Source organism: Myiozetetes cayanensis, unplaced genomic scaffold (genome assembly GCF_022539395.1).
Source record: "Myiozetetes cayanensis isolate MyiCay16 unplaced genomic scaffold, myiCay2020 scf5-8, whole genome shotgun sequence".
In the NCBI taxonomy this organism is placed as follows: domain Eukaryota; kingdom Metazoa; phylum Chordata; class Aves; order Passeriformes; family Tyrannidae; genus Myiozetetes; species Myiozetetes cayanensis.
In genome coordinates this window covers 7,715,371-7,724,204 of record NW_026087742.1, presented here as the reverse complement: position 1 = coordinate 7,724,204, position 8,834 = coordinate 7,715,371, and the positions used below count along the sequence as shown (strand labels likewise).

The 8,834-nt window shown below is 35.8% G+C and overlaps 1 long non-coding RNA gene across 1 annotated transcript; it reads left to right on the top strand.

The window, feature by feature from the left end:
* Positions 1-8,351, top strand: LOC126649495 (uncharacterized). Its single transcript, XR_007631058.1, has 3 exons — positions 1-2,432; positions 6,013-6,170; positions 7,112-8,351. It is a non-coding gene; the product is annotated as an uncharacterized LOC126649495 (long non-coding RNA).
* The last annotated feature ends 483 nt before the right edge of the window (positions 8,352-8,834 follow it).

Below are 8,834 nucleotides of genomic sequence, written 5' to 3'. Positions count from 1 at the left end.
CAGTTGTATGCAGTAATGTTTTGTGATTTTTTTTTTTTTTTAACATCTCTCTCCTGAGAGCTCTATAATATAAGTCCAGATTGCTGCTGTCCTCCCCTGACAGGCTGGCAGAGAAGTATTGATCCATCATGGGAGGAGGAGATGAAGTGACAACAGCAGGGACTTTTATTTGCTCATCCCAGAAAGAAGAACCAGAAGTCAGTGTTAGCTAATCTCCCATGCTTAAGTAGGAGGATGTTAAAGGAACAGTGCAAAAAAATGTCCTGGATTATTCTTCCATTACAACTTGGGCACAGGGTGTGTTGGCAATAAAGTTGCCTTGCTGAGAATAAAAATGCTGTCATCTCTTAAAGACTTATGTGCAACAGGATTGAGAGACTACTCCACAATCAAAACCAACTGCAAAAGAAATGTTTTGTCCATCTCTCCCACCACCTGACAGAGGCCACAAAAGGTTGCAATGTTTTAGGGAAATTGTACACTGTGAAAAAAACTAAAAAAAAACAACCCAGAAGTATAAACAGGAAGATGGTAGTTTTTTGTCATAGGAACGTGTACAGATTGGAATAAAAATGAAGAGAGAAAGGTGTTTAGGGGCATTTGTGAAACACAGGATTAAATAAAAGCACTTGCTTCTACAAAAGTTTTGGCAGGACCCAGATTCATGATGATGTTTTTAGAAGAAAAGCAGTAAAATTAATTTATAATAAGAATGTGTATGATCCACAAGTTCAATCTGTATTTTTTGCTTAGCAATTCATTGAGTTCTGCATACACTGCCAAAGAAATCAAACAAGCATAATGTCCCCCACACTGTATTAGTATTCAGCAGGTATAGCTGAATTCTAGTCCATACACGTGGAGAGCAATTATTCTGTTGCACAGACGTTGACTTTCACATTTTATTTTACACTGTGTTTTACCATTCTTTGTTAGTTCTTTTCCAGTTCTGCAATGCTCTGCATATGGCTGGATTGCTGCATTCAGACAGACTGCAGTGAAGTCAGCCAGCTCATAACAAATTCTAAAATTGGGGCAAAAGTGAAGAATATTAAATTGTGGAGAATAAGAATGACAGCATGTTTGTTTTTTTCAGAAGCAAATCCACAAAATGTTGCTGGTTGGGGTAGCACAGGCTGGGACCAGGACATAAAAGTACACTATGGCACAAGAGCACTGCAGCTACTGAGTGGTTTTCTAGTTTTTCATTCTGCTTTCTTTGCAAAAAACTTTTTGTCTGTAAAATATCTTGGTCTCAGTTGCCTGGGGAGCACTTCCAAAAGGCAAGCGATACCTGTCACCGCTTTAAATTGTTTTGTACATGGGAGTAAAAATTAATCCATTTTAGTAGGCAATATAAAGGATCATAACTATCAGCCATCACCAAATAATAATATACCATCCGTGATACACTTAATATTTTTTGAAAATTAAGGAAGCCTTGTGACTGTATTCTGCTTAATCCCAAGTCCTTAATTATGCTTTATTTGCAGGCTGGGTACCATCTTCATGACTGAAGCATTTCTATTGCTGGAGTCTGGTCTTCAGGCTTAGTAACCTTTTCTGATTTTTAAGTAAATTGAACTAAGCTGTTGAGAAGAAAGGAAAATGGATTATTCTCTAGAAATATCCTTGACTAGTCACTCTCATGTCTTTACCTCTGAAATTCATCCTCCATATTTAACATTCCTCAGCTGTATTATAATTTTTATTGGCAATAGAGTGGCTGTGCCATTAAAACGGCTCAGAAAGATTGCATTAGGTAGATGCATAAAGCAACAGACTAAGAATATTCAAATAAGAATATAATTTGACAATTTTAGTCTGAATTAAACAAAGCATGACTAGTCATTCCCTTGTCTGATGACCTTTTAATGACTGCTCTGCTAACTATCAGTGCAGTCACTCTCTTCCATGCAGCCCCTGACTTTGAAAAGAAAATATTTCCCTTGTTGGTAATATGGATGCTTTTAATTGATATACACAGGAGAAAAGTCAAAAAAACAATAAAAAAGGAAAGAAGAGGAAAGGAACAGTTGCATAAAAAATATGGGGACAATGAAGACATAGTAGTGTCTAATAATTCTGGTCACTAGTTTACCAACACAGATCCAAACTGAAGAGTTAGTAGTAAATCTTAACATAGCCACCAATGAATTTTAATTAATATAGTTTATAACACACTAGGAAAAAAAAAAAAGCTGGGGTGGGTGTTAGCTTGGGGTTTTTTGTGGGTTTTTTTGTTGTTGTTTGTTTGTTTGTTTTTAATTCTAATCTTTTCTTAGTTTTCCAAATAGCAGGAAAACCTAATATCAGCTTAGAAAAGCCTGAAACAAGAAGTGAGAAAGGAATGAAAAACAGTAGCAGTATTCAGCATCCTCAGCTGAAGAATGACTTTGTATATGACTACTTTACATCCTCCTGTTTGAAAGGTGAGAGAATTTCATTCAGTTCCTTCTGTGGAAAGTATATGAAAAATGTATTTTAAAGGAAACCTTTGGGAAGCTATATTTTAATGCTGTCAAAACTTTTAACTATGTATGAAACAGCCTGGAATGTTAATCTTGAAATTTGCTTTAGGAAAGTGCAGCGTTTACTGAGAAAACTGGCTTCAAAATAGGAAGAAATTGATTCTGTAATTATGCCCTTTTACTACTACTTTGTTTCTGTTATACTAAATGGTTGATGTAGATATAATCACTCAATCTGATGTTGTTGCAGCAGAATGAAAATTGATCAATATATCATTATTGATCAGTCTCTTTCTGATTGGCTTAGCAACCCTGTGTGTTATTTCTAGCCTCACACAGCCAATCTAGCCTATTCAGACTTAATCTAAATATATGTTTGCTTCTACTAACACACAAGGCTACAAAACAAGTAAGTTATAGAAAAATGAGCTAAACAATAGCATATATACATATACCATAGCATTTAATATGTTCTTAAGATTGGACATGAAATGAAAATCACCCTTAAATGCAGACATAAAATAAGAGTGCTTTACTTAGTCACAGTCACAGTAGTCCAATAACCTCTCTGTTCTGCTCAATTTATGCAAAGCCTTTTAAAATTACAGTTTCTAGGAACCATACACTATAACCCTGAGTATTTCAGAATTTTCCAGTTGAATTCATATAGGTGTTTTATTAATGATGCTCTTAAAATAGATTGAAATATTTTACAGCATTATAAAAAGGCAGGTTGCAACCAGTGCATTAAGCACAATCTAATGAAATACTTTTAGACCCACAGTCCCCTGCTTTACCTATTTTTGATGTATTCTTTATATACTTCGTGAATCACATTCAATAAATGATTGTGATAACGTGACTGCATTCTCCGCTACCTCAGGCCCTTTATTTGGTTTCTGCACATGAAACAGTCTGTTTTGTTTTGTTTTTATTTCTTCTCCAAGTTTAGTAAAACGATTTTTAATACCCAGGTAATCAAGATACAAACTAGCAAAATGTGATAATTTCATCAGCTCAGAGTGCTTTTAACATCCAGTTTCAAATCTGTAGTGGATAATGTGCTGAAAATCTAGTTATTTTATCAGCTGTATGTCTTTCCCAGCCTGGTTCTGTGAGGAAATGACATCTGATTAAGAAACTGTGCCACAGCACAACTCAGTTTCTCTTTGGTTCTTTCTAGCATATATCCAGGGGCATGGAAATGCATGGGAAAAGGGGTCAAGTGACATTTGTGTAGCTCAACCTGAGAGGTCAGATTATGCTTTCACTACTCAGGTATCATGTATTTGAACTAATGTAATTACCACATCATCCCATTATGTCAACAATAACAGGTGTCTAAAGCTTATTATCTTGCTGCTCCAATGTTACTCTCCTTCATCTCATTTTCTCTTCCTCAGTAAAGTGTTTTAAAGACAAATAAATTGATTATAATTTCTTTACTAGCATGCATCTTAGGATTTATTTACTGTTAGCTGATTTTATGCTAGAAATTGGTTTGGAATAAGAATGGAGAGTTAAAGACTGTGTGCTAAGGACTGATCCTTTTGACATCTGGCACAGCTGAGAACTGTTCTCTGTAAAGAAGACTGTAGGAACCCCAGATTTTTTAGGCCATCCACAAGAGGCAATTTATAGCCACTTTGTGAGCTTTGTCTCTTGGACACACATGTTATAACATGCTGAGACACTCCAATCATTCTTCTTTAAGAAAGGCCAGGGAAAGACAAGGTTCTGCTGCACTGGGAGCATCCCAACCCCTGGTTTCCTCACACACAGGAATATCTGCCCTTGCAAACCTGATTTAAGCATATTTTTTAAGGAGGGGAGATGAAAGAATAGGATCAATCAGTATTCAATACTGAATATTCAACAACTGTAAATGAAAAGCAGCATTGCATAGGAACAGTTACTGTTTCCCATGAGGATTGATTCCTCCCCTGGATACTTCCTGGTCTTCAAATTCTCCCAACAATGTTTCACCCCATCTTCCTGCTGATGAGTTTTATTTCCTTTAGCCTATTCATTGACTTATTTTATGCAACATAAAGTGATTTTAGTTTTTAGGAGTGCTCTGCCTTCTGGGGCCAGATATTCTTCATAGCTGTGGAACCTCGTAGCCTTGCTGGACTGTGCAAATGTGATCAGATGGTACCTGAAGCCAATTCCATATTTTCTGCATATATGTTTGTGAGATGAGAGAGCTCACCCAATATTACTTCTCCTCCTTTTAGTTCATCTTCATGTGTTCAGGGAGAGGAAAAATATGTTGCACTACCTCCTATTTAGGCTATGGATTTTCTGGGCTTTGTCTTGAGAAACCTTGTCTTGAACAGTCCAGGTGGGCTCAGTAAGGTACATCCTCTACAGCTTTTATTCTAGCAGAGTAGAGGGCTAGGATTTGAAGTCTGAACAACAGCTGTCCTGGCCAAATAGTGGTGAATAGAGAAGAAAACTTTTCATAACAAGGAGTGAACACCTACCTCCCTGTTTAACATAAATTCTCCCTCCCTCCTTCCCTCTCTCTCTTTTTTAAATTTAGGCATCCATGTGCCACTGAGAGTGACAAGAATAAAAGACAGTGAAACTCACTGTAAATCAGGTTGATAATATCATAAAATATTGTTGGAGGAAAGCTAGCTAAGAGGAAAGAGAGGGGCATCTTTAAGACACTTGTGCATATTTAAAAAATATTCCAGACAGTTGAATAAAGGTAAACCTCAGGAAATTATGAAGAGTTTAGGATACATCTGTATTTTGTGAACTAGCATAGGTGTCACTCATCCTGTGCCCAGCTATTGTCTGCTTATTACTGGGCCTGAGAGTAAAAAGAAGTTGCAATTTTCTAATCTTGTGTTTCCAGTCTCATGAATTTGGAATTCTGGATTTGAGCAGTAGGGTCTAGTGAGACTGCCCTGAAAGCTCAAATTATTCTTAAAGTGGATGTGGTTGCTGTTTAATTTTCTTTCTGACTCCTGATATTCCTGGGTGTATGCAACTCATTTTTACAACAGGAAAAGTACTTAAAATACAGTGCAATACTTTTGCTGATAGCAAACTCCCCCTGTGAGCTGCACAGTAAAATCAGAGGATATTCTTCATTATTTTTTATAGAGAGTTGAGAGAAAGGCATGTCAGTCACGAAAACAAAAAGATGACTAGGTGAATTTAGAGCTAAACATCTTTTTGTAAAACAAGTAGAAATAAAAGTAGAAATAAAATCCCCAAGGGACCATTGAGAACACAACTGGCCACCAGTTGCCAGGCACCAGTACCTTGGAGGTACAACAGTTGTGGTCACAACAGTTTCCCATACAGTATTAACTTCTTTGTTCATGCAAAGTATCTGCTGAAATCACTAAAAGACTTAAACACAAGCTCGTGGGATTGATACCTGTTTAATTCTCACACATGATAAGCTAGTCATGTTTCATATTGCACCACCTTCTGGGAGAAATACATTCTTGGACTTTCACACTTATTCCCTGGGAGCTGCTCAGTATTATCTGTTCCTTCTGTCTTTCCTCTTCTCCTTCAGCAGCTGTTCCTCAGCACATGCAAAAGGCCAGATGAAACAGCAGCAGCAGGACTGTGAAGTCTGCACCTTTCTGAAGGGGCTGGAGCTGGAGCCAGATGGTCCCTGTCACCTGCAGAAATTTTTTTGGTGCTGGCTATCCTGTAAAATGACACAACCCCGTGAGTTGTTGTTCAAATTGCAATTTACAGGAGTGATGATTAATCAGAAAAAAATAGAAGGAATGGGGGAAAAGGAGCCAGAGAGCTGGGTTGGGTTGAGACTGGGTCACTTTGCTTATCACCAGGCTACAAGTGTCTGATCAACAACAATAACTCTGAAAGACAATGCAGGGTCTTCCCTGGGAGCTGGGGCAGAAGCCTTTTTTGTGTTAGGAAATATTAGGTACGAGGCATGAACAGACCTGTATCTATCTTCTTTGTAATTCTCACTGTAGTAAAAATCTTTTCCTTAGACAAAATAAAGAACAGGGCTATTTTATATAATAATAAGTAATGATAATTTTATATTGAATTCAAGACCAGTTCTTCTCCAGCTTGTATTGTTTCAGCAATGTGGAATTAACCTGTGTAAAAAAGTGACACTACAGTGAGAGTTGTGTGAATTTCTAATGTGATGTCTGAGGAGTAAAAATGTAGAAGAAAAAATAGTCTTTAGTTGAAAAAAAAAAATTTCTATTTTCCAGTTTGCTCTGGGCCAGATAAAATCTTTGGATTTTTCAGATTGCTTATAGAAAATTTAGCCAAATTTGATTTCAAGATATGAAATCAACTTCTTTCCTACCTAGCTAAGATATTTTGGGTTTTATATTATTTTTTTTATTATTAGTATGGTTTGTTGTTGTTTTTGAAAAAACTATCTTCTAAATTGCCAATTACTTATGCTAAATGTTTTTACTTAAATGCCAAGTGAAAACTAAAAAGTCTCCAAAATTTGAGCTAAAATGTTAATATTTGATTTCAAGAATTCAAGTTACTCTGGCAAGTTGTGGAAGCTTGCCAACCACATCCTAAAAGTATTCTGGGTAGGTAGTGAAAATCAGAAGTTCATTGGAGAAAAAAGAAAAGTAAATATATTTGTCTCTATGTGTCTCTTTCCCCAGGTGTCCAGGCTGAACAGGATATTATCACTGAAGCAATGTAAATCCCTGAATACTCATCCATCACAGCAAACACTAGAAATATCTGCTGAAATCCAGCTCACAATCAGGCTTATTTTTTTGTCTGTTTGTTTTTTTATTCCCTAAATGAATTTCTGAATCGATGTTTAGCTAATAACACACCATTAAATCTACAAGGTTATCATTTCAGCTTTTGAATGCTGTTTCATGGTAAATGAGGCTATTTTTTCCCAATATTATAACAGTGATTTGTACAATATAATAGCCATTTACTCAATAGCCTTCTGCAGAAATAAAATCCTATACTTTCTGCAGTACCTTTTTAATGCAGGTTTTCATGAAATCCTTACTCCTGATGGTGAAAGTTGATTTATAGCAGAAACTCACCCTCTTCAGGATTATTGTCAATAAACGTGAAGATGTAATTTGAGTGATAATGAAAGAACATTTTATTGAAAATCTCCAGAGAGTCTCTTTCAGAAGATATAATTGGAGAGGGGCTAAGAGTCTCCTGCATCAATTTCCAAATTAAGCATCTAAGCTATCAAGATGTGTATATTTTAAAACTGTCTAGGGGGAAAAGAAAAATAATATAATCAATCAATAACAATATAGGATTAGAATACAGCTGTGTGGAATCAGGAACATGGAGGGGACTAGGGAAGAACTCAAACATTTTCAGTGTACAAATGGCATCAATTTTAATTGCCAGTTTAGTCTTAACTTTCTTTTTTATCCATGTGTTTAAAGCTGCTGAAACAGGTCTCCATATTTTGCAAATTGTACAGCTGTACCAACCAGCTTGTTTACAGAGGTAGAAGATGCTGCAATTTTTATTTTCTTAACTTTTATTTAGATAGACAAATCTCCAACAGTTGACACAGTGTGAGTTTTGCTTTCTGACCCTTGTTCTTCAGGTAATACTGAGAGCTCCTAAAATCTCCCTCCTTTTCTATGGCTCTAAAATCACACCTGGAAATAAAATGTGTGTTTTGAACAAATACTATACTTTGCTAGTGTATTTTCGAAAAGTTTATGATGGCAGAGTTCAAAAATTTTCCCTGGTTGTATGTTTGTTTCCTTACAGCATTTTATTCTTTAATGTTTTGGGCCTCAATGATTTGAGACTTATTTGTTTCAGAGATGGCCTCATTTCTTTCTTCATTAGTGCTCTGGTCACAAAAGCTGAAGCTGCAGCTCATCATTAAAGAAGACAACAGGTTACTGGCCTTTCACTGAATGGGAATTTCGTGGATGGAATCTGTTTTTCTCCCTTGCTCCAAAATAATTCAAATCAATAGACACTTAGTCCCATTTCTTTCTTTTAATCTAAGCTTTTGTGAAAGAGTAGAAAGATTGGTATTTGAGAGCATGGAGTCATTTAAAATCCATTTGTCTGCCAATTTTTCACCTCTTTTATTGATGTTGATGAAAAATTCTTAAGTTTTTTTCAAAATAATGTCAAAGGTATTTTTTATCTAGCATCTCAATTTAATATATTATTAATTACTATTTTATTCTTTTATGTTTGATGTTTACTTTACGAAAATTATGTTCCTTAAAAATCTTCCTCTAATGCAGATTGAAAATACATGATATGGCATGTATATATCACTCATATTGCGAGATTAGTGAAATTTAGAGACACCATCAAATGCTGAGAAGAGTATTGTGTTATTTTTCTTGGATACACAAACCACATTTT